The sequence below is a fragment of the Bos mutus genome, chromosome 26 (genome assembly GCF_027580195.1).
Source record: "Bos mutus isolate GX-2022 chromosome 26, NWIPB_WYAK_1.1, whole genome shotgun sequence".
Taxonomy (NCBI): Eukaryota; Metazoa; Chordata; class Mammalia; order Artiodactyla; family Bovidae; genus Bos; species Bos mutus.
The window spans coordinates 48165297-48193160 of NC_091642.1; positions in this window are offsets into that span (position 1 = coordinate 48165297).

The window sequence follows — 27864 nt, forward strand, 5'->3', positions numbered from 1 at the left end:
AGGCAAAGGGATACAGGCGGAACTTGAAATCCATTTCATACCCTGCTCACAAAGTCAGCAGCCCTAATTTGGAGGAATCAACTCAGACCATTGAGGACCCTTTCCTAACTGTCTCCAAAATAAGCGATGTTTTTTGAAATGTTTATCTATAGGGACACCTTTTTATAATTTGTACAAGGGCCAAAGTATGCTTCCAGAATACATGGAAAAGAAGTAAATTGTCAGATGCTATTATATTAGTCATGTGATAGGTAAAAATAATTTCAATCTATTTCAGAAGTCACAACAGGTCCAGTGTAGATGCCAGATGCTCTACAATTAGTAATGCCTCAGAAGTCAGACTCCTTTACCAACTGCAAAAGGACTGGTTGGACACAGGCCATAACCTCTTTCAGAAACTTGTGTACACATTACTATATTTAAAATAGACAATCAAGGACCTACTGTATAGGGAACTTTGCTCAATATTCTGTAATAACCTAAATGGGAAAAGTATTTGAAAAAGAATAGATACATGAATAATTTAATCACTTTTGCTGTACACCTGCAACAAACACAACATTGTTAATCAACTATACTCCAATATAAAATAAAAACAAAACTAAAGCCCTGCATCTCTGACTCTTAAACCCTGGCTCATTTTCTTGACATTAGCTTCATTAAACACTTGACTTTTATTTGGTGCAATTATGGAATTCCTGCTGAGTTGGTTAATGCTCTCAAATCATAGACCCATGTTTTTTCCTGCATTATTAATCCCTACACTGATAAAACCATGGACAACATTCACCATATTCAAGAATGGTAGAGTATGTCCTATCAGAATAACACAGACCTTATAGTTGAAGCCAGGTCTTAGAGTCCCTCAGCTTTGCCAGAAATTATTGGTATTTTTATCTGCATGCTAGATATTTTACAGTTCCTAGGGGAAATGGAATGCTTTAGATAGCAAAAGGACAACTGGAAGATTATGCATGTGACCAGTCAGTATGGATACATGGGTATTTTAAAAATAATTTTGCAGGTAGTACAGCCTTTTTGGTATGTCAAAAAATGGGCCAAAGAACTAAATAGACATTTCTCCAAAAAGACATACAGATGGCTAACAAACACATGAAAAGATGCTCAACATCACTCATTATCAGAGAAATGCAAATCAAAACCACTATGAGATACCATTTCACACCAGTCAGAATGGCATGATCCAAAAGTCTACAAATAATAAGTGCTGGAGAGGGTGTGGAGAAAAGGGAACCCTCTTACACTGTTGGTGGGAATGCAAACTAGTACAGCCACTATGGAGAACAGTGTGGAGATTCCTTAAAAAACTGGAAATAGAACTGCCTTATGATCCAGCAATCCCACTGCTGGGCATACACACTGAGGAAACCAGAAGGGAAAGAGACATGTGTACCCCAATGTTCATCGTGAGCACTGTTTATAATAGCCAGGACATGGAAGCAACCTAGATGTCCATCAGCAGATGAATGGATAAGAAAGCTGTGGTACATATACACAATGGAGTATTACTCAGCCATTAAAAAGAATACATTTGAATCAGTTCTAATGAGGTGGATGAAACTGGAGCCTATTATACAGAGTGAAGTAAGCCAGAAGGAAAAACAGAAATACAGTATACTAACGCATATATATGGAATTTAGAAAGATGGTAACAATAACCTGGTGTACGAGACAGCAAAAGAGACACTGATGTATAGAACAGTCTTATGGACTCTGTGGGAGAGGGAGAGGGTGGGAAGATTTGGGAGAGTGACATTGAAACATGTAGAATATCATGTAAGAAACGAGTTGCCAGTCCAGGTTTGACGCGCGATACTGGATGCTTGGGGCTGGTGCACTGGGACGACCCAGAGGGATGGTGTGGGGAGGGAGGAGGGAGGAGGGTTCAGGATGGGGAACACATGTATGCCTGTGGCGGATTCATTTTGATATTTGGCAAAACTAATACAATTATGTAAAGTTTAAAAATAAAATAAAATTAAAAAAAAAAAAAATGAATATCAATCATGGGTAGAACTGACCTTGTGCTTCTACCCCAAATCCTATTTGCAATTTACAACCAAGTGTTGTTGCCATTCTATTAACTGCCATATATGCTTCCCAGGCAGATCAAGCCTTGCATCTTCTGAAGTGAATAAATCTCTGTTACTTCCATTATTTACAAATCACAGTTATTTGGCTTCAGATCAGATCAGATCAGTCACTCAGTTGTGTCCGACTCTTTGCAACCCCATGGTTGCAACACACCAGGCCTCTTCGCAACACACCAGGCCTCCCTGTCCATCACCAACTTCAAGAGTTCACTGAGACTCACGTCCATCGAGTCAGTGATGCCATCCAGCCATCTCATCCCCTGTCGTCCCCTTCTCCTCCTGCCCCCAATCCCTCCCAACATCAGAGTCTTTTCCAATGAGTCAACTCTTCGCATGAGGTGGCCAAAGTACTGGAGTTTCAGCTTTAGCATCATTCCTTCCAAAGAAATCCCAGGGCTGATCTCCTTCAGAATGGACTGGTTGGATCTCTTTGCAGCCCAAGGGACTCTCAAGAGTCTTCTCCAACACCACAGTTCAAAAGTATCAATTCTTCGGCCCTCAGCCTTCTTCACAGTCCAACTCTCCCATCCGTACATGACCACAGGAAAAACCATAGCCTTGACCAGATGGACCTTTGTTGGCAAAGTAATGTCTCTGCTTTTGAATATGCTATGTAGGTTGGTCATAACTTTCCTTCCAAGGAGTAAGCGTCTTTTAATTTCATGGCTGCAGTCACCATCTGTAGTGATTTTGGAGCCCCCAAAAATAAAATCTGACACTGTTTCCCCATCTATTTCCCATGAAGTGGTGGGACTGGATGCCATGATCTTCGTTTTCTGAATGTTGAGCTTTAAGCCAACTTTTTCACTCTCCTCTTTCACTTTTATCAAGAGGCTTTTTAGTTCCTCTTCACTTTCTGCCATAAGGGTGGTCTGCCATCTGCATATCTGAGATTATTGATATTTCTCCCGGCAATCTTGATTCCAGCTTGTGTTTCTTCCAGCCCAGCATTTCTCATGATGTACTCTGCATATAAGTTAAATAAACAGGGTGACAATATACAGCCTTGATGAACTCCTTTTCCTATTTGGAACTAGTCTGTTGTTCGATGTCCAGTTCTAACTGTTGCTTCCTGACCTGCATACAAATTTCTCAAGAGGCAGATCAGGTGGTCTGGTATTCCCATCTCTTTCAGAATTTTCCACAGTTGATTGTGATCCACACAGTCAAAGACTTTGGCATAGTCAATAAAGCAGAAGTAGATGTTTTTCTGGAACTCTCTTGCTTTTTCCATGATCCAGTGGATGTTGGCAATTTAATCTCTGGTTCCTCTGCCTTTTCTAAAACCAGCTTGAACATCAGGAAGTTCACGGTTCATGTATTGCTGAAGCCTGGCTTGGAGAATTTTGAGCATTACTTTAGTAGCGTGTGAGATGAGTGCAATTGTGCGGTAGTTTGAGCATTCTTTGGCATTGCCTTTCTTTGGGATTGGAATGAAAACCGACCTTTTCCAGTCCTGTGACCACTGCTGAGTTTTCCAAATTTGCTGGCATATTGAGTGCAGCACTTTCACAGCATCATCTTTCAGGATTTTCCGGAGAAGGTGATGACACCCCACTCCAGTACTCTTGCCTAGAAAATCCCATGGACAGAGGAGCCTGGTAGGCTGCAGTCCATGGGGTCGCAAAGAGTCGGACACAACTGAGCGACTTCACTTTCACTTTTCACTTTCCTGCATTGGAGAAGGAAATGGCAACCCACTCCAGTGTTCTTGCCTGGAGAATCCCAGGGACAGGGGAGCCTGATGGGCTGCCATCTATGGGGTGACCCAGAGTAGGACACGACTGAAGTGACTTAGCAACAGGAACTTATTTTCAAATATCTTACCTTGCAATGGAAAGGATACTAACATAACTTCTTATGTTCTCAATGCCTCGTTTCTTCAGATATATATTATACCATTTATGTCTTTAATTTCTACATATTAATTGATTCTTTACCAAAAAATCAAGTTTTACCATCATCCTAAAAATCCCTATCTTCTAGCCTGCTTCCCTTGATCTTTTTCTCCTTTTAAACATCAAAATTCTAGGACATACTCTTTATTTTGCTATTGTTGTTGTGTGTTAGTCACTCAGTTGTGTCTGACTCTTTGTGACCCTATGAACAGCAGCCTGACAGGCTTCTCTGTCCATGGAATTCTCCAGGAATGGCAAGCAGGTTCTTGACCACTGCTGCTGCTGCTGCTAAGTCGCTTCAGTCGTGTCGGACTCTGTGTGACCCCATAGACGGCAGCCCACCAGGCTCCCATCCCTGGGATTCTCCAGGCAAGAACACTGGAGTGGGTTGCCATTTCCTTCTCCAATGCACTAGCACCATCTAAAAACCCACTCTTTACTTTAGCTCTTCATATTTCATTTACAAATCCATTATAATATGAATTTCAACCTACTAGTCTAAAAAATAGGTCCATGGTAAGATAATTGCTAGTCTGCAAGATTTTGATTGAATGACTTATTTTCTTAACAAGTTACCTTCTACGTGCCATAGAATATTGATTCTAAGATAATTTTATATTCTTTTTTTTTTTTGGGAGGGGGGCATCCCATTCACAATATTCACTGCCTGCAGTCTTATGCTTCTTAAATATTTATTTCCAACTCTGATTCAGTTGTGTTTTTGTTGTTGTTGTTAAACTAAAAATCTAACCCTAACCCTTCCCAGATGCTGAGTTACTCAAAATGAAATACCTCTCAAACTTATATTCACTATCATTACTACTCAAAATAAACTTGATTCTATTTCTATTCTTCCAAATAGGTTTCATGTGACTTATATCCGCTTGGAATCACTTGCCCTCCATCTGTGTGGCATTCAAAGCTTGCAAAACAGTCTCTTTTCATGAATCCTGCAGTTTAACACATTATTCTCACCATTCATACTCACCTTGTATGGTGTACTTTTTTATTTTTTGATCATCTTAAGACTTTCCACTCCAGAATTTACGTTTAACTGATTTAACATCATTTACAATGCAGTTTGGGCCACACTAATTCTCTTTTGAAATATTTCTTCATATCTTGTTAATATGTAATCTTCTTTAACATCTTTTCATATCACCTTAGAAATAATTCTTAACTTATCAGTGTTCTATATCTCTTTGCCCTACTCCCATTTCTTTAAACATGTAAAACTTTTTTATATACTATGGTCTCATCATCTAATCTAGTTCTTTGAGGAGTAGAGCTCATGTAACCAACTTAAAAGGATCATGTGTTGGTATTTCTCTACTACCCTTGCATAAGATTTAGAATACTTCCTCAGGCACTTTTTTACTCCTGTAACTTCAATATATTTTTCACTTGAATTTTAATCTTTTAGATTATGTTACCTTTCTTGCTGTCTTTGAAATATAAAACAAAAAGAAAATTAGGAAAGGGGGAAAATAATATATAACTAAAATTATTAGAAGGTATTTTGATAAGTTATTTTAAACACACAGTAATAAAATAATAGAAGATGTATGCTTGCCATTTCAGAAAAGACACATTAAAGGCAAAAGAAAAAATGAGATATATCTAATATCAGACTCAAAGGTATCACTTTTTAAATTGTTGTGCAGAAGTAAATAGACCCAGAGTAAACACAATTCAACTTAACTTTTTGTTGCTGAAATTGTATTGCACTATTTCACAGGAAAATGAGCTGCCATAAATTCAACACATAATTAGTAACCTCACTTCTGCTTATATCTGCTATCTTATAGTGCATACCGTCTATTTCTAAGAAAGTTAGGCTACCAGTTAAGATTTTTACATTCCCTAAGGAAAGGAAGCAGACATGTGGTGTTATTCAATTTAGTTTATGCATTAAAAGGTAGATATGGAAACTGAATAATGTACCCACAGGACACCAATCACATATGAAAGTTTATATATGTACACAAACAATGTATTTCCTGAATTACTTAAAATTAATCACATATGAAATAATTCTGAAGACTGAAATTTTTAGTTCTTATACAGATGTGTTACCACTGATATTGGAAATACACTTCCATGCCTCAGACTAGTGAGACTTGTAGGTAAAATTAAAGAGCAAATCAAGAAAGTATACAAAAAGATTCAGAGGCTTTTATCTACTGTTCTAAACCTGCTTTAACTTATCTAATATACACGTATTTTATTTCTGCACAAAACTCCATTTCTATATTGGTATCATCTGTGATGTCAACATTCATCAGAGGGTAGACAGAATGAAAACCACAATCAAGAAAACTAACCAAACTGAACAATGGAACACAGCCTTGTCTAACACAATGAAACTATGAGCCATACTGTGTAGGGTCACCCAAGATGGGCGGTCATTGTAGAGAGTTCTGACAAAATGTGGTCCACTGGAGAAGAGAATCACAAATCACTTAAGTATTCTTGCTTTGAGAACATCATGAACACTATGAAAAGACAAAAAGATAGGACACTGAAAGATGAACTCTCCAGGTTGGTAGGTACCCAGTATGCTACTGAGATAAGTGGAGAAATAACTCCAGAAAGAATGAAGAAATGGAGTCAAAGTGAAAACAACGCCCAGGTGTGGATGTGACTGGTGACAGAAGTAAAGTTTGATGCTGTAAGAATAATATTCCATAGGAACCTGGAATGCTGGGTCCATGAATCAAGACAAATTGGAAGTGCTCAAACAGAAGATGGAAAGAGTGGACATTGACATTTTAGGAATCAATGAGCTAAAATAGACTGGAATGCGGCTGCTGCTGCAGCTGAGTCACTTCAGTCATGTCCGACTCTGTGCGACCACATAGACAGCAGCCTACCAGACCCCTCCATCCCTGGGATTCTCCAGGCAAGAATACTGGAGTGGGTTGCCATTTCCTTCTCCAATGCATGAAAGTGAAAAGTGAAAGTGAAGTCGCTCAGTCGTGTCCAACTCTTAGCGACCCCATGGACTGGAGCCTCCATGGGATATTCCAGGCAAGAGTACTAGAGTGGGTTGCCATTTCCTTCTCCAATGGACTGGAATGGGTGAAGTTAATTCAGATAACCATTATATCTACTACTGTTGGCAAGAATCTCTTAGAAGAAATGGAGTAGCCCTCAGAGTCAACAAGAGTCTGAAATACAGTACATGGGTGCAGTGTCAAAAATGACAGAATGATCTCTGTTCATTTCCAAGACAAACCATTCAGTATCACAGTTATTCAAGTCTGTGCCCCAACCACTAGTGCCAAAGAAGCTGGAGTTGAATGGTTCTATGAAGACCTTCTAGAACTAATATGAAAAATGGACATCCTTTTCATCACAGGGGGTTGGAATGCAAATATAGGAAGTTAAGAGATACCTGGAGAAACAGATAAGTTTGGCCTTGGAGTACAAAATGAAGCAGGGCAAAGGCTAATGGAACTTTGCCAAGAGAATACACTGGTCATAGCAAACACCCTCTTCCAACAACACAAGAGACAATTTTACACATGGAAACCACCAGATGGTCAATACCAAAATCAGATTGATTATATTCTTTGCAGCCAAAGATGGAGAAGCTGTATACAGTCAGCAAAAACTAGACCAGGAGCTGACTGTGACTCAGATCATGATCTCCTTATTGCAAAATTCCAACTTAAATTGAAGGAAGTAGGGAAAACCACTAGCCCATTCAGGTATGACCTAAATCAAATCCCTTATAATTATACAGTGTAAGTTACAAACAGATTCAAAGGATTAGATCTGATAGACAGAGTGTGTGAAGAATTATGGGCAGAGGTTTGTGACATTGTACAAGAGGCAGGGCTCAAGACCATCCCAAGAAAAAGAAAGGCAAAAAGGCAAAATGGTTGTCTGAGGAGACCTTAAAAATGGCTGAGAAAAGAAGAGAAGAGAAAGGCAAAGGAGAAAAAGAAAGATGTACTCATCTGAATGCAGAGTTCCAAAGAATAGCAATCAGAGACAAGAAAGCCTTTCCCAGTAATCAATGCAAAGAAATAGAGGAAAACAAAAGGAAAGACTAGAGATCCCTTCAAGAAAATTAGAGATACTAAGGGGAAATTTCATGCAAAGATGGGCACAATAAAGGACAGAAATGGTATGGACCTAACAGAAGCAGAAGATATTAAGAAGAGATGGCAGGAATACACAGAAACAAACATACAAAAAAGATCTTAATGACCCAGATACCCACGATGGTATGATCACTCACCTAGAGCCAGACATCTTGGAGTCCAAAGTTAGGTGGGCCTTAGAAAGTATCAATATGAACAAAGTTAGTGGAGGTGATGGAATTCCAGTTGAGCTATTTCTAGCCCTGAAAGATGATGCTGTTAAAGGGTTCCACTCAATATTCCAACAAATTTGGAAAACTCAGCAGTGGCCACAGGACTGGAAAAGGTCAGTTTTCATTCCAATCCCAAAGAAAGCCAGTACCAAAGAATGCTCAAACTACTGCACAATTGCATTCATCTCATATGCTAGCAAAGTAATGCTCAAAATTCTCCAAGAAAGGCTTCTTCAGTATATGAACTGAGAACATCCAGACGTTCAAGCTGGATTGAGAAAAGGCAGAGAAACCAGAGATCAAATTGCCAGCATCCGTTGGATCATCAAAAAGACAAAAGAGTTACAGAAAAACATCTATTTCTGCTTTATTGACTATGCCAAAGCCTTTGACCATGTTGATCACAACAACTATGGAAAATTCTTAAAGAGACTGGAATACCAGACCACCTTACTTACCTCCTGTGAAATCTATATGCAGGTCAGGAAGAAACAGTTAGAACCGGACATAGAAAAACATAGGTTTCAAATTGGGAAAGGAGTAGGTCAAGGCTGTATGTTGTCAGCCAACTTATTTAACTTATATGCAGAGTATATCATGAGAAATGCTGGGCTGGATCAAGCACCGGAAGGAATCAAGGTTGCTGGGAGAAATATCAATAGCCTCAGATATATGCAGATGACACCACCCTTATGGTAGAAAGTGAAGAGGAACTGAAGAGCATCTTAGTGAAAGTGAAAGAGGAGAGAGAAAAAGCTGGCTTAAAACTCAACATTCAGAAAACTAAGATCATGGAATCTGGTCCCATTATTTCATGGCAAATATATGGGGAAAAAGTGGAAACAGTGACAGATTTTGTTTTGGGGGGCTCCAAAATCACTGCCAATGGTGATTGCAGCCTTGAAATTAAAAGATGTTTGCTCCATGGAAGAAAAGCTATGATGAACCTAGACAGCATATTAAAAAGCAGAGACATAACTTTGCTGACAAAGGGCGGTCTAGTCAAAGCTATGGTTTGTCCAGTAGCCATGTATGAATGTGAGAGTTGGGTCATGAAGAAAGCTGAGCGCCAAAGAATTGATGCTTTTGAATTCTGGTGTTGGAGAAGACTCTTGAGAGTCCCTTGGACGGCAAGGAGAGCCTACCAGTCAATCCCAAAGGAAATCAGTCCTGGATATTCATTGGAAGGACTAATGCGGAACAGAAACTCTAATACTTTGGCCACCTGATGAGAAGAACTGACTCATTTGAAAAGACCCTGATTCTGAGAAAGATTGAAGGCAGGAGGAGAAGGGGTTACACGATGAGATGGTTGGATGGCATCACCAACTCGGTGGACATGAGTTTGAGCAAACTCCAGGTATTCTTTATGGACCAGGAGGCTGGCATGCTGTGGTTCATGGGGTCGCAAAGAGTTGGACACAACTGAGCGACTGAACTGAACTGAACTGAACTGAATAATTAGTGATGGTGAGCATCTTTTTATATGTCTTTTAGCTATATATTTGTCTTGTATGATGAATTGTTTATTTAAATTGTATGCCCAGTTTTTGATTGAGCTTTTTGCTTTTTTTTTTTTTTTTATACTGAGCTGTACGAGCTATTTGTATATTTTGGAGATTAATCCCTTATTAGTCACGTTGTTTGCAAATAATTTCTCCCACTTTATAGGTTACCCTTCGTTTTGTCTATGGTTTCCTTTGCTATGCAAAAGCTGTTGTTTAATTAGGTCTCAATTGTTTATTTTTGTTTTTATTTCCATTACTCTAGGAGATGTATCCAAAAAGATATTGCTGTGATCTGTGTTAAAGAGTGTTCTGTGTATGTTTTCCCTCTAGGAGTTTTATAGTATCCAGTCTCACATTTAGGTTTTTAACCCATTTTGAGTTTATTTTTGTTTATGGTTTGAAGAGTGTTCTAATTTTTTTCTTCTACATGTAGCCATTAAGTTTTCCCAGCATCACTTACTGAAGAGACTGTCTTTTCTCCATTGTATTTAATATATTCTTGCCTCATTGATTGTAGATTAAGTGACTATAGGTTCATGGGTTTATTTCTGGGCTTTCTATCTTGCTCCATTGATCTATATGTCTGCTTTGTGAGTGAACAACTATCTTTTTGAAACTATTCCCAAAAATTGCAGATGAACACTTTCAAACTAATTCCATGAGGCCACCATCATCCTGATAACCAAAACCAGACAAATAGAACACAAAAAAGAAAATTACAGACCAATATCACTGATGAACATAGACACAAAAATCCTCAACAAAAATACCAGCAAAATACCATACACCATGATCAAGTAGGATTTATCCCATATATGCAAGGATTTTTAAATATCCACAAATCAATCACTATGATAAACCACATTGACAAACTGAAGAATAAAACCCATATGATCATCTCAATAAATGCTGAAAAAGCTTTTGACAAAATTCATTATTGATTTATGATAATCAGTCTCCAGAAAGTGGGCATAGAGGGAATCTTCCTCAATATAATAAAGGCCATATACAACAATACCACAGCTAACATCATACTTCATGGTGAAAAGCTGAGTGCATTCCTTCTCAGATCAGGAATGAGACAAGAATGCCCTCTTATTCAATATAGTTTTGAAAATCCTAGCCACAGCAATCAAAGAAGAGTAAATAAAATGAATCTAGATAGTAAAACTTTCACTATTTATAGATGACATTATACTATACATAAAAAAAAAACCCTAAAAACACTTCTAGAAAACTGCTAGATTTCATCAATGAATTTGGTTAAATTATACAATACAAAATTAATACACAGAAATCTGTTTCATTTCCATACACTAATAATGAAACACCAGAAAGAGAAATTTTAAGAAACAATTCAATTTGCCATTGCATCAAAAAAGAACAAAATACCTAGGAGTAAACCTATGTAAGGAGGCAAAGACCTGTACTCCAAAAACTATAAAATGCTGATGGAAGAAACTGAAAATTATACAAACAGATGGAAAGATATATTAAAAGTTTATTCATGTATTCAAAGAATCAATGTTGTTAAAATGACTGTACTAACAGAGGCAATCTATAGATTCAATACAATCCTTATTAAATTATCAATGGCATTTTTCATAATACTAGAACAAAAATATTTTAAATTTGTATGGAAACATGAAAGATCCTGAACAGCCAAAGCAATCTTGAGAAAGAAAAATGGAACTAGAAGAATCAGGCTCCCTGACATTAGATAATACTACAAAGCTATAGTCATCAAAACAGGATGATTCTGGGACAGATATATCATTTCTTGCTACACTGCCAGTGTCTGTTCACTATTCTTTGTAAGAAAGCAATGGAAAAGGGACCAAGAAAACTTGACCTTAATGATCCGCCTAGATTGACTGAACTTCGGAAGGTTTCTTCTTGTGTACAGGCCCCTGACTCCCTTTTTGTAGAACGTTTACTTTAAAATTTTCAAATACAAATATTTTCCTGCCCTATTGAGATCTTCAGTTAAGTTCAGTTCAGTCACTCAGTTGTGTCCGACTCTTTGTAACCCCATGAACCACAGCACACCAGGCCTCCCTGTCCATCACCAAGTCCCAGCGTTCACCCAAACTCATGCCCATTGAGTTGGTGATGCCATCCAACGATCTCATCCTCTGCCATCCCCTTCTCCATCTGCTCTCAGTCTTTCCCAGCATCAGGGTCTTTTCAAATGAGTCAGCTCTTCGCATCAGGTGGCCAAAGTATTGGAGCCTCAGCTTCAACATCAGTCCTTCCAATGAACACCAAGAACTGATCTCCTTTAGGATGGACTGGTTGGCTCTCCTTGCAGTCCAAGGGACTCTCAAGAGTCTTCTCCAACACCGCAGTTCAAAAACATCAATTCTTCTGTGCTCAGCTTTCTTTTTAGTCCAACTCTCACATCCATAAATGACCACTGGAAAAACCATAGACTTGGGGACCTTCGTTGACAAAGTAATGTCTCTGCTTTTTATGCTGTCTAGGTTGGTCATCAGAGAAGGCAATGGCACCCCACTCCAGTACTCTTGCCTGGAAAACCCCATGGATGGAGGAGCCTGGTAGGCTGCAGTCCATGGGGTCGCGAAGAGTCGGACACGACTGAGCAACTTCACTTTCACTTTTCATTTTCCCGCATTGTAGAAGGAAATGGCAACTCACTCCAGTGTTCTTGCCTGGAGAATCCCAGGGACGGGGAAGCCTGTTGGGCTGCCGTCTATGGGGTCGCACAGAGTCGGACACGACTGAAGCGACTTAGCAGCAGGTTGGTCATAAGTTTCCTTCCAAGGAGGAAGTGTCTTTTGATTTCATGGCTGCAGTCACCATCTGCAGTGATTTTGGAACTCAAAAAAATAAAGTCAGCCACTTTATTTCCACTGTTTTCCCATCTGTTTGCCTCTCCTCTTGGCTTTAAGCCAACCTTTTCACTCTCCTCTTTCACTTTCATCAAGAGGCTCTCTAGTTCTTATTTGCTTTCTGCCATAAGCGTAGTGTCATCTGCTTATCTGAGGTTATTAATATTTTGATTCCAGCTTGAGCTTCTTCCAGCCCAGCACTTTCCATGATGTACTCTGCGTATAAGTTAAATAAGCAGAGTGACAATATACAGCCTTGACCTACTCCTTTTCCTATTTAGAATCAGTCTATATTGTTCCATGTCCAGTTCTAAACTGTTGCTTCCTGACCTGCATATACGTTTCTCAAGAGGAAGGTCAGGTGGTCTGATATTCCCATCATTTTCAGAATTTTCCACAGTTTCTTGTGATCCACACAGTTAAAGGCTTTGGCATAGTCAATAAAGCAGATATAGATGATTTTCTGGAACTCTTTTGCTTTTTTGATGACCCAGCAGATGTTGTCACTTCAATCTCTGGTTCCTCTGTCTTTTCTAAAACCAGCTTGAACATCTGGAAGTTCACAGTTCATGTATTGCTGAAGCCTGGCTTGGTAAATTTTGAGCATTACTTTACTAGCATGTGAGATGAGTGCAATTGTGCAGTAGTTTGAGCATTCTTTGGCATTGCCTTTCTTTGGGATTAGAATGAAAAAATGATTTTTTTTTTCCAGTCCTGTGACCACTGCTGAGTTTTCCAAATTTGCTAGCATATTGAGTGCAGCACTTTCACAGCATCATCTTTTAGGATTTGAAAGAGCTCAACTGGAATTCCATCACCTCCACTAGCTTTGGTCATAGTGATGCTTCCTAAGGCCCACTTGACTTCACATTCCAGAATGTCTGGCTCTAGGTGAGTGAACACACCATCGTGATTATCTTGGTCATGAAAATAATTTTTGTACAGTTCTTCTGTGTATTCTTGCCACCTCTTCTTAATACCTTCTGCTTCTGTTAGGTCCATACCATTTCTGTCGTTTATTATGCTCATCTTTGCATGAAATGTTCCCTTGATATCTCTAATCTTCCTGAAGAGATCTCTGGTCTTTCCCATTCTATTTTTTTTTTTTTTTTTCCCATTCTATCTTTTAAAAAGCTTCTTGCCACTTTTACATGTGAGGACTACTTTTCCCCAGGACTTGGAAGTCATACATTTGAGATGTAATCAATAACAAATATGACACCCCTATCTTCCAGTTTCTGTGAGAATGTAGATTACTAACAGAGATGGCCTAACCACCTTGACCAATTTCCTCTCTACTATCCTTCAACACTTCTCCACTAGATCACCAGATCTGTCCAAATTCTCCCTCCTTGAAAATTTTTTTAACTTTTTGTCTCAGAAGACATGAGCTAAATCTCTTTTCTCTATTGCAATAGTCTTCCCTGCCTGTTTAACTCTATCAGAAGCATAAGAGAGAAAAAGTCCCTGTCCTTATGGAGTTTATACCTTAGTGGGCAGAGATATAGTAAAAAGTAAATCAGCACACAGAATAATTTCATATTTTTATAATGTTATGAAGAAACAGAGAGAAAACAGAATCACCCTAATATGATAAGTGAGTAGGATGTGATTCATAAAGGGATATTTTGAAATTGTGTTAGAGGAACCACAATAAAAAGTGCAGAACTTGGAGTTACTAGCAGCTGTGAAGTAATAATGTGCAGTCCCCAAGGACAAAAGTAGGAGTGGTAATTAGAATCCAGGAGAAAGAGGGGAGGAGAGAGTTCTGTCAATAATAATCTTGTATGAAGGACACAGTCAGCCTTCTTACAGACACAAGTCAGAAATAGATATCCAGATTTTACTCTCCAACCTATCTCCCATCTTCTGCCAGGGTCTTGATTGGTCAAACTCAATAGGAAGTCTGAAGTCCTTAAAGCCCTGTTCAAATACTTTATACAGTTGAGCCAACAATATTTATTTTGTATAATTTATTTAACTCAAAATACACTATTATAAAACTTTTATCTCATTTCAAGCGTGTGCTCAGTCACTCAGTTGTGTCTGACTCTTTGAGACCCCATGGACAGTAGCCTGCCAGACTCCTCCATCCATGTAATTTTCCAGGCAAGAATACTGCAATGGGTTACCATTTCCTATGCCAAGGGATCTTCCTGACCCAGGGAATGAACCCATGCCTCTTGTGTCTCTTGCACTGGCAGGCAGATTCTTTACCACTGTGCCACCTTGGGAAGCTCATATCATTTCAAGTATATGTTATTAATTTGCTCACATTTCTCTGAGGTTATGTCAGATGACATAAAAGTTAGGGGAGAGATGTATGTTTACTTACTAAATGCAAGTCGATCTATTAATAAATAAAAATGTTCATTATTATAAAAATCATAAACATAATGTTTGGGCACTATCTAGGAAGGTTATCATATGGATATTAGACTATGCTCCTGAATCTAGAATACATGGGAGAAGAACTTTGTGACTTTCGAGGAATAAAAATTCCTGAGACAAACATAATGTTATGCTTCCTTCCCGTGAATCAAAATGGATTGGAGTGTTGAATGAATAAAATTAGTGCCACAAGCATATTGAGTGTAAAAATGATATCCTTTGGATTATACGGCAAATGACTTTCAATTTGATTTCACAGATAGTGTGCTATGTGCTGTGCTAAGTAGTTTCAGTCATGTCTGACCCTTTGTGACCCCATGACTGTAGCCTGCCAGGCTCCTCTGTCCATGGGGTTCTCCAGGCAAGAATACTGGAGTGGGTTGCCACATCATAGATAGTAGAGTGTTATTAAAATCTTTTGAAAAAACAAATTTACTATGTGTTTGTGTGTGTGTGTGTGTGTGTGTGTGTATGAACATGTATTATACTTATAAAAGCAGTAGTGGCATCCAGGGTAAATTGGAGAACAGACGGATTAGGTAGGAGACTACACTGATAATACAACTGAAAGTTATTCTCGGTCATCATGAACTTTCTGTAAATATCTGTCAGTCTTGCATTTTTTAATTCTCTATATCAGTAAAGCCTGGAATTTCCCTCCAACTTTAAATAATATCTATGGGGTCACAAAGTTGGGAGACCACTGAGCAACTGAGCATGCCTATTCAATAAAAATGTAGGCCCTAAGCTTTCCTCAGGGCTGCTAACTTGAGTATCAAACTGCTTATTTTATCTGAAAAGTGAAAGTTGCTCAGTCATGTCTAACTCTTTGCGACCCCATGGACTTTAGTTCATGGAATTCTCCAGGCCAGAATACTAGACTGGGTAGCTTATCCCTTCTCCAGCAGATCTTCCTGACCTAGGAATTGAACTGGGGTCTCCTGAATTGCAGGTGGATTCTTTACCAACTGAGCTATCAGGGAAGCCCGTATCTTGTCTACTTAGCTCTTTTGTAACATATCCAACTATATACATGCAAATGATCCCTATGCCTGGCCCTACCCCCACGTTGAAACTTCCTCATCCCCACTGACTTTATGTTCACCAATATAACCCATGAATGTATCCTTTGCTTGGAATGTGCTTTCAATTTGTCCCCATTTGATCAATATTTTTAAGACATGACTCAAATATCATTTTCACCAAAGCTTCTACAGCAATGTTAAGTATGGTATCTTTGTGATATCTCACTAATTTTCTATGTTCCTGCTTATCATTACTTTTTCAAGGCATATCATAATCAAATTGCTGAAAAGTAATAAGGAGAAGATCTTAAAAGCAGCCAGAGAAAAAAGATATTTCATAGAGAGACAAAGAATAACAGCAGAGTTCTCATCAGAAACCATGTATGTTAATAAAATATGTAATCTTTTTTCACTTTGCTTTATTTTGTTTTTAATTAGGGACTATTAAGAGTCCTCATCTTTGTCTAATGAGTATGAGAGTCATTGAAAATCAGCCATGTCCACAGCATTCTGTAAGACAATCTCCCAAGTTTCTGTGAAAAAATATCCCTGTGACAAGTTTAAATGGAGCACTCATTAGTCTGTCCATCTGAATCTGGGCCCCAGACGATAGCAAAGGTGTACTCTCCAGGGCTTCCCAAGGAAGCCAATGAACTGCACATACTCAGTAGAGAATATCCCAAAGGGATAAAACAGGATCAGGCTCATTCAGGGATGACCAGACTCTGGCACTTCTCCCAGAAGGCACTGCTGGCCCCAACTACTGGAAGTGGGAAAAAAAATGAGACTTCAAAGAGTAAAGGTACCTCCAGGAACATTGTTCCTGTTTACCCTTATTTAAGGTCAAAGGCTATAAAGTGACTGTTATAAAACCAATTCACACCATTGACTTACCTACATGTTTGTAATCATATGACAATAAAATTACATTTAAATAGATGCTATATAGATCAATAAATGCAAAGGTATGGAAAATGAGAGATGGAAGATGTTTTAGAACTTATGAGTAAGAAATTATTTTCATTGCATTTCTAATATCAGCTTTTCTTCTCAGAGTTAATAGCTAGACCATTACTGACACATTATGGAATAAAGTGCTTTAAAAACATACTTGTCAAAGTGAAAAATTTTGTGGAAATAAATTCACAATTTAAACATGATATAGGAAAAAATTAAAGGTGCAGGGAGAAATATGAACTGTGAATATGCTTTTAATAGTTAATTGTTTCATTTTTTACATAAATTCTTATTTTTCTCAGATTTATCCAAAACAGATTTAAACAAAACAAACAAAAACATACTTTTATCTACTTTGCTATTTTATTGGGCACACTGAAAAACCTTTGATTTAAGAGATATCATATAATAAATGTTAGGCAGGAAGTTAGGCATGAGCAATGAGGGGCGGCCTAGATTCAAGGTAATCTCTAAACCCCGCCCTAGAAAGGACCCAGGAGAGCTCACAAATATGCTGCAAAATAACTATACAGACTTCAATTCTAACACCCCTGATGCACAGCTGTGTCCTCAAGTGACTTTAGGCAGCCAGGAGCCTATTAAGGGTTCATAAATATTCTATACATACATATATCTGATTATAACAGACTGAATTATGGGAAAGACATGCACAAGAGAGCCTGTTGCTGTGTAACTCGCAACTGTCAATCAAAACAGTCAGTCCACGCTTGCCTAGATGAGTATGTAAAACCCTGTCTTAAAAACCCTGTACTTTATCAATCAGGCACCAGTGTCTCTCCTGGCTTGGCCCACGCCTCCCTTGAGGTGTTCTTTCTGTTTTTTCTTCAATAAACTTGTTTTTGCCACAGATAAGACCTCAGATTATTCTTTGTGTCTTTACCAAAAACTGAGGCCAACAAGGAAGGGTCCTCTTCTACTCTGCCTATCTGGTTAACAAGAAAAATTTAAGACCTAAATTAGCAAGTGTAGGAGAACACATTGATCTTATCAGCAGTTTTTGTCAAATAGCTTGTTAGGCACACATGGTCTCTCTTCTGACATATTGAATTGATTGTTCCATTCCCTCAGATCTGATTGCATTTAAGTCACTATATTCAGCCATCTCAGGAGAAGGCAATGGCACCCCACTCCAGTACTCTTGCCTGGAAAATCCCATGGATGGAGGAGCCTGGTAGGCTGCAGTCCATGGGGTCGCAAAGAGTCGGAGACGACTGAACGACTTCACTTTCACTTTTCTCTTTCATGCATTGGAGAAGGAAATGGCAACCCTCTCCAGTGTTCTTGCCTGGAGAATCCCAGGGACAGGGGAGCCTGGTGGGCTGCCGTCTATAGGGTCACACAGAGTCGGACACGACTGAAGTGACTTAGCAGCATTCAGCCATCTCAACTATTAGGTATAATGGTACCCAGGTCTCTACCCAGATCAAGAAGGAAAAAAAGGCATCAATAATTGACACATTTGTGCTCGTAGAAAGCATGGACTGAAGACCTAAAACGATATCCATATAATCATTGCCTCTGAGAATTGCTGTTCTTCTAGCAGTATACAGTACTGATTGTATGACTATTTTAATTCATAATATCTTCAATTGTCATTTGATCATTTGGGAGGGTAGATGTTATTGTCTTTTTCAAAATGTTATACGTTAATTGGAGAAAGGGCTTGGTCTCTAACTGCTCACCTTAAAACAGAATAAAAGAAAAAAACAAAAACAACAAAACAAAAAAGTACGTCATGCTCACACAATTGTGTGGTAAATTTTAAAGCTAGAAGTATGGCTACAAAACACTTAGGCATACTTCCATATATAAATTATGAAAAAAAAATCTGTTTCACAGAGAAACATTCCTAGATTATTTTTGATTTGAGTGAAGGAAAATTATAATATTCAGTGTAGTGAATTTCTCTGCTCAGTAGTGCTTATACGTGTGTCCCCAAACCCAAAATTACTTACATTTTACAAGACTCCTGGAACAACTGCCCGAGCCAAGTGTTACTCTATTATTAAATGAAAAACAAAAACATTTGGCAATAACTGAAGTTACCAAATAATTTTTTTAAAAATCGTTTGACTTAAACCATCCAATTCAGATGAAATAAAGACTATGTGAACTGTTAATATTAGGTGTATAAATTTTAAGTCAACCTCATTAAGCATGCAATTATATATGCATATATGTTAAAAATATATACATTAAAAGTATTTATATCTTTGAAGGATTAAATTGCAGTGACCTAATGAAAAATCAGGATCCTAAGTATTTCACTTTTTCTTCAAAAGTCCTTCATACCCCATCATGCACTTCCTTTTGTCTTTCAAAAAACACTAGAAAATTTTCCGTATTTTATAAGAGTAAGTTTTGATTTGTCTTTCCCAAATCCTTAACATTTGCACTTTAGTTCTGTCGATTTCTGAGTCTGCATCGTGCTGAATAAAAGCACATCTATCCACATTTAAGAACACTGGCAGTCATTACACACTATTTAGCAATTCAACATGTATAATATTTTAAGCCATTAAGCTACTATTATACGCTGATAACTGTGCTTAACACTAGAGTTAGAAAAGAAGTAAGCAACATAGGCCTGTTTAATGCAATCACAATCACATTATGGGAGAGGAAAGGTAAAAGGAAATATGAAGTAATTAACATAGGTAATGTTTATTTATATGGTAATATAGGAGAAGCACTGAATATGTAAATCCCAAACCTATTCCAGTTTTCAGAGTTTAAATGAATCACAGACCTAATGTATCTTATTTACTTGAAGCTTCTGATAACGCTGAGTGAAGTCGCTCAGAAATGTCAGACTCTTTACGACCCCACGGACTGTAGCCTACCAGGCTTCTCCGTCCATCGGATTCTCCAGGCAAGGGTACTGGAATGGGTTGCCGTTTCCTTCTCCAGTAGATCTTCCTGACCCAGGGATTGAACCCGGGTCTCCCACATTGTAGGCAGACACTTTTACCGTCTGAGCCACCAAGGAAGATCTCTGACAATGCTATTTAAACCCAAATACATAATGTTTCTAAAGAAAAGTCCTAAACTGATAAGAAGATGATTTTTTTTTATCCCATCTGTCCCTCCCCACCCCATAGTCATATTATCTATAGTGACAATGTGATATGTACATTCCTGGAGAGATTTTACTTGATGTGGTATTATAGTCAGTATATTTTAATCAGATTAAGAAGTGAAAGGAAAAGCACACTTAACAACAAATTGAAATGGATATAGAATTAATGTTTATACTTTTAAAGAGTAACTCATACTCTAACCCAAAAAAATATATCAAAGCGGATTTAAATCTGAGGGATATTTATAAAGGACTTTTAAACATAGCTGGTAAAGAAAGCTGGAGAGAAAAATGTGAAAGCATCCACATGTCACTGAATTGGCTTTCATAAATTACAAAACACACTATGAAGACAACACTGTCCCATATATTGTTACAACACATTCCCTTGTTTTCAGAAAAACAATATACACATAGCCTTGAGAGTCTGAATATTTGGCTTAGGGTTACTAAAAACATCACATCTGCCTAGGACCACACAGCCAGCAGAGATTAAAATGACTAATTCTGAATTCCATAAAGTGTTCTTACTGCCACAATATGACCACATTCCATATGTGTATGTATTTTATTATGATAAAATAAGAATTTGTCATTACAAACTAATTCACTTTTCCTTAAGAATTTAAAAAAGTCCTTAATAGCTAGTGAAGTTCATTTACATATACATTGGTAGAGATATTAAATTACAGATTAGAGTACATTTTTGCAATTGGCACAATGATTTTCATTTTTCTCTAAGTTTAGAATAAAATTATATTTATAAATTTATTGGAATAGGCTACATGCATTATGAAATTAAAATAATAAGGAACAGATTACTACTTTTGGACAAGATGAAATAATATAGTCCATATTTGCCGTTCTGCCTTAAATAACTAGAAAAATGACAAGGTACATAAAAGAGCAGAAGACAGACAGTGTACGTCTGGATGCTGAAGTGAAGAGAGGCAAACAAAATGAATCCTGAGTGTGTACCAGTTTCCAAAATGATATGTCAAGACTGCAGCACAGAAAAAGACGCAAACAGTGACCAGAAGAATCAATGATTTAGGAAGCTGGATATAAGAAGTTAAGGCAGTAAAAATTGAATGGGCAGAGTCCCCAAAATGAAGTAGCTGCACAGGGAATAGTAAACATCTTCAAAGTGAGGCCTCTCAGCCTTGATCTACACACAATCTCCAACTAGGAAAGATAATTATTAAAAAGATAATGATCAGAATCTGATGAATCATTCTATTATCAAATCTTTGTATATATATTTGAACTAAATGCAGTGAAATGAAATTCATTGATCAATCAAAAAGAATAAATAATTTTCTTGGTAAAATGTTTTTTTAAAACTAAATTCTTAGCATAAACATTAATATAGATAAAAATCAGGCAAACAAGCTCAACAAATTTCTTTATAGGCTAGAAATGTCATATTCCAAAGCAACAAATAATAGCATTTTTCTTTCTATTAAAATGTTTCATTTCTATTTTCCATAATAGCAAAAATAGACTCACACACTAATGACATTGTCAAATGTATCACTGTTTCTAGTATTTTTTCCCATAATATTTAGGTGTTAAGTTTAACTTCTCTGATACAAGAAGGTAATATGCTGAATATCTGAAAAGTTTAGCATTAGAAAACTCTATAGCTTATATTAACTAGTGTGTATGTTTGCCATGCCCTCTAATGAGATTCTGTGAGTGTTAATATTTGGGTAGGAGGAGAGAGCTAACACATTCAGGTAATACCTAGAAGTCCAATGATATACATCCCAATTTAATATATTCTGTGTCTGTGGCTAATTCTGTCCATGTAATTAAAGTATATTAAAGTACAGAGAGGGGCTTCCCTCATAGCTCAGTCGATAAAGAATCCACCTGCATTGCAGGAGGCCAGAGTTCGATTCCTGGGTCAGGAAGATCCCCTGGAGAAGGAAATGGCAACCCACTACAGTATTCTTGCCTGGAGAACCCCATTGACAGAGGAGCCTGGTGGGCTGCAGTCCATCAGGTCACAAGAGTCAGACACGACCTCCATCACCACCAAAGGACAGAGATGGATCTTAAAACCTGTAGGGTGGCACATTAAATGAACTGCATTTCCAGAGACACATAAAGCAGGCTTGAAAAGAGCACTACAAGGGAATCCATGACTGGGTTTCCTTGCCAGATGTCAGCATCCCTCATGAACAAAATAGTCCAAAAGAATCCCCAGCTGGGCCCTTTTGTCTACATGGATGATTCCAGAATGAACTTCCAGGATGATTCACAGATAACAGCTGGTCCTACAAAATGGAAGAAGTCTCGTGGATGCACCTCATTCACCCTCACCCACACACAGTATGAGGAGTTGGAGGCTCTGTTTAGATGCAACATGTTTCCAGGTAAAATCCCCCAGTGAGAACTTGCTTTAAAACTCAACCTACTGGAGTCAACAGTAAAGATTTGCTTCGAGAATCGGCGGGTCAAAATGATGAAGCAGCAGCAGTAACAAAATCAGCAATCACAAAAGCCACCAAACTAGGTCCTACCAGCCAAGACTGCACCCACAGCATCAGCCAGTCCTCATTCTTTTCTCCCTGGAATTTCAGATTCCTGTAGCTCCCTCTCACGTCAGCCCTTGGACCCTTTCCATTGAGTAGAGGACTCCGTCATTCCTGAGATGCCTATAAGTGCTGTCCAAATGCAAGATCCTTAATTGGAGAGGTTCCTGCTTCAGTATGACAAGCTGGAGCTTTGCAATCTACAGTCCAGAGACAGCCTGGAGCTCCAGAAACCCCTCCATTACAGTGCACTTTAGATTTCTCTGATTAAAGTATTAATAAATATCAGACATTATAGGAAAAAGAGAAAAACGAACTGTATAGTGGGATATTTCCCAAGAATACACACATGTTTTCTTCTTTATGCTATAAATTTATCAGACTAGTGCTCAGAGTGATAGAAATCCACTTCTCCAGCTCTGAAACACTGACAGTGAAAGTAAACGTTGCTCAGTCGTGTCCGACTCTTTGCGACCCCATGGACTATACAGTCCATGGAATTCTCCAGCCAGAATACTGGAGTAGGTAGCCTTTCCCTTCTCCAGAGGATCTTCCCAATCCAAGGATCGAAGCCTGGTCTCCCGCATTGCAGGTGGATTCTTTACCAACTGAGCTATCAGAAAAGCCCTGAAACATTGAAAATATGAGTTAAATTAAAAATATACTTCGAAGCTATGGAAAGAAATGTTTGAAAGAGAAGGAGAAGAAGGAGACAAAAAGGAATCATTTATACTCTTAGCCATTTGTGAGAATTTGATTACCTTTTTTTCTTTTTTCTGTGGGTGGGAGAGAGGGAGCAAATGATGTCTTTGCAGGAAATTCTGGCATCATTGATCAGCTTTAAACATACACTACTTTTTCAACCAACAACCACTCTCCTAGACTCTGCCCTACAAACATCCCTCCATATCTGTATACCAATAGGTGCACTTGTACAAATGATATTTATATAAACATTAACTCAGGCAATGGTTGAACAAACAAAACCTGAAAATGATCCTAGTGACCAACAATAGGGAACTAGTGATAGCTTATAGTGAAAAGGGTCAGATTTGTGATCTCTGAGGAAGAAGATTTCTCTTTGGGACCAGGGACCAGGCTTGGTCACTCAAGAGCTTTCATGTAGCAGAGTTTTATTAAGGTATGAAAAGGGACAGAGAAAACTTACAACATATACATCAGAAGGGGGATGGAGAGTGCCCCAAGCCCTAGTCTTAGCAAGGGAATTATATACTTTTTATTTGGTTATTACCATTAATCAAAAGAATGTCCCGAGGATGTAAAGATCTTACTAGACCCACTCCCATAATATACATTTTAAGATAACAGAAGGTTTTCAGGAAGGAGAAACATGTCCTCAAGCAGGACACATTATTGTTATATAATCCTTACTAAGGAATGTAGTAAAAAAAAAAAAAAATGTCCTTTCTGCCTCCTTGAGAGGAGAATGCAATGCAACCCACTCCAGTACTCTTGCCCGGAAAATCCCATGGACAGAGGAGCCTGGTAGGCTGCATTCCATGGGGTCGTGTAGAGTTGGACACGACTGAGTGACTTCACTTTCACTTTTCACTTTCATGCATTGGAGAAGGATATGGCAACCCACTCCAGTGCTCTTGACTGGAGAATCCCAGGGATGGTGGAGACTGGTGGGCTGCCGTCTATGGTGTCGCACAGTGAAGTGAAAGTGGCTCAGTCGTGTCTGACTCTTTGTGACCCCATGGACTTTCCATGGAATTCTCTAGGCCAGAATACTGGAGTGGGTATTCTCCAGGGGATCTTCCCGACCCAGGAATCAAACCAGGGTCTCCTGCATTGCAGGCGGATTCTTTACCAACTGAGCTATCAGAGAAGCCAGAGTCTAACACAGCTGAAGCAACTTAGCAGCAGCAGCAGCCTCCTTGGGAATTCCAGACCCCTATCTCCTGTTTGAGAGCCCCAGACCTCTCGCTCCTCCTTGGGAACCCCAGACTTCTTATCAACCTGCCTAGGAATTGACTCTTTCACTAGCTAAATAAATTACACAATAGATAACTGTTGTGTTATCAATAGATAACTGGAATCAAGATTGCCCAGAGAAATATCAATAACCTCAGATATGCAGATGACACCACCCTTATGGCAGGAAGCGAAGAGGAACTGAAGAGCATCTTGATGAAAGAGGAGAGTGAAAAAGCTATCTTAAAAGTCACCATTAAACAAACTAAGATCATGGCATCCGGTCCCATCACTTCATGGCAAATAGATGGGGAAACAATGGAAAAAGTGACAGACTTTCTTTTTTGGGGCTCCAAAATCACTGCAGATGGTGACTGTGCAGCCATGAAATTAAAAAACACTTGCTCCTTGGAAGAAAAGCTATGACCAACCTAGACAGCATATTTAAAAGCAGAAACATTTTTTGCTGACAAAGGTCTATCTAATCAAAGCTATGGTTTTTCCAGTAGTTATGTATGGATGTGAGAGTTGGACTATAAAGAAAGCTGAGCACCAAAGAATTGATGCTTTTCAACTGTGGTGCTGGAGAATACTCTTGAGAGTCCCTTGGACTGAAAGGAGATCCAACCAGTCCATCCTAAAGGAACTAAGTTCTGAATATTCATTGGAAGGACTGATGCTGAAGCTGAAACTCCAATAATTTGGCCACCTGATGTGAAGAACTGACTCATTGGAAAAGAGCCTGATGCTGGGAAAGACTGAAGGCAGTAGAAGGGGATGATAGACCATGAGATAGTTTGATGGGATCATTGATTTGATGGACAAAAGTTTGAGTAGGCTCCGGAAGTTGGTGATGGATGGGGAAAAGTGGCATGCTGCAGTCCATGGGGTCGCAAAGAATCGGACACAACTGAGTGATTAAAATGAAATGAGATAATTGTATAAAAAGAAAAAAAAAACATAAAATATTATCAATGTGTGAATTTCCCCTTTTTACTACCAGATATTAATACACAGTTTGAAATAGCTGCCCAGTATAGCTTCTTTTGCTTTTAATTGTACATAATTGGACTGTGAAGAAAGCTGAGCACTGAAGAATTGATGCTTTTGAACTGTGGTGTTGGAGAAGACTCTTGAGAGTCCCTTGGATTGCAAGGACAGCCAACCATTCCATCCTAAAGAAGATCAGTCCTGGTTGTTCAATGGAAGGACTGATGCTGAAGCTCCAATACTTTGGCTACCTCGTGCGAAGAGTTGACTCATTGGAAAAGACCCTGATGCTGGGAGGGATTGAAAGCAGGAGGAGAAGGGGACGACAGAGGATGAGATGGCTGGATGGCATCACCAACTCGATGGACATGGGTTTGGGTGGACTCTTGGAGTTGGTGGTCGACAGGGAGGCCTGGAATGCTGCTATTCATGGGGTTGCAAAGAGTTGGACACGACTGAGCAACTGAACTGAACTGAATACATAATATAGTTGTATAACATTTTCCACTGCAACTAATCCATTTCAAAAAGTATACTGCTTTAGGTAGTATAAGACTATTTGTGCTTTTCTATCATTATAATCATATAGAGACTCTGGTCATCTATTTTAATGAGGTAGTTGAAATACAGCATTGATAATTCTAATTGACATAACCATACTGCCACGTAATCAAATTTGAGGCTGCTGGTTTTATGATCAAGTAGGTATGTCAGTTGTAAAGATGTGTTTTATTCGTAGATCAGATGAACATGACCTTATTTCATAGGCTAACATAAAATAAGAGCAAGAATGATTTTGCAATAAAATTACTATTTTTGTCGTTCCACTATTTTCATTTTCTCATACTTTCAATCGTTTCATTCATTATAGATTAGAAAGGGAAGTAACCTGTTTCCCTGGCATCAGTAAGTATGTCCCTGAGTTCTTTAAATATACTTTCGCACATAATGTAAAATGTTCATCTTCAACAGAGATGGGATTTGATATACTCTGAAAGCTAACCTTTTTCATGACCAAGAATAATATGTAGCTGAACACCCATGGCCTCACATTAAACACTTAACCTATCTTAGTTTCCTCTGTTTGCAAGTTGGGGCTAACATATCAAATATATTAAATTTTCTTGGAACCCCCAAATCTGTAATTATATAAAGTCCTTAGTGTTAAACATTTTAAAATGTGGCTTTCTATTAGTTTCATTTTCTGGCTAAATACATTAAAAATATTATACTCATGTATGATTTGTAAGCATGTAATGAACGTTTATGGATCATTCTAATGGGACAGGTTTTAAGCTATATACTTTACAGATACTGCTACCTTATTCAGATAAAATAATCTATACAATAAGCACTATTAATATAGAAAAAATATATGTATGTTGAGGTCTATGAAGATATCAAGGAATTTGCTCTTTTGTAAATTAAACCAAGTTAATCAAATTTTGGAAAATATTTTTAAATAATATGCCACATGCTGCCTACTTATTCTATGCTAATTATATCAGCATATATTTTATCTGTATATGATTGTCATTTGCCTTTACAGTGTACATAATAGAGGTGTATTATAAATATATAAAACAGTTCAAGGACTTCCCTGGTGGCTCAGACAGTAAAGAGTCTGCCTACAATGCAGGAGACCTGGGTTTGACCCCTGGGTTGGGAAGATCCTCTGGAGAAGGAAATGGCAACCCACTCCAGTACTTCTGCCTGGAAAACCCCGTGGATGGAAGAGTGTGGTAGGCTACAGTCCATGGGGTGGCAAAGAGTCAGACACAACTGAATAACTTCACCTTACTTTTCATAACAGCTCATAATATATGAAAATGACAATAATATGCCACTATGTGTATTGAATAACTTTTTTTCCACAGAAGTGATAGCATTACAGGAACTGTCACACCCCTTCACCTGGCCCCCCGTCTAATATTAGCAACGTTTGACTCTGACACATTTACATCTGTCTGGTGACTCCATGACAAAGAATCTGCCTGCCAATGCAAGAAACATAGATTCGATCCCTGGGTCAGGAAGATCACCTGGAGAAGGAAATGGTCACCCACTCCAATATTCTTGCCTGCAAAATCCCATGGACAGAAGAGCCTGATGAGCTACGGTCCATGAGTCACAGAGATTTACATGACTTAGCGAGTGAACAACAACAAATCGTAGTCCCACGTTTTCAAATTTATTTAAGAAGATACGGTAAAATATAACATGTATA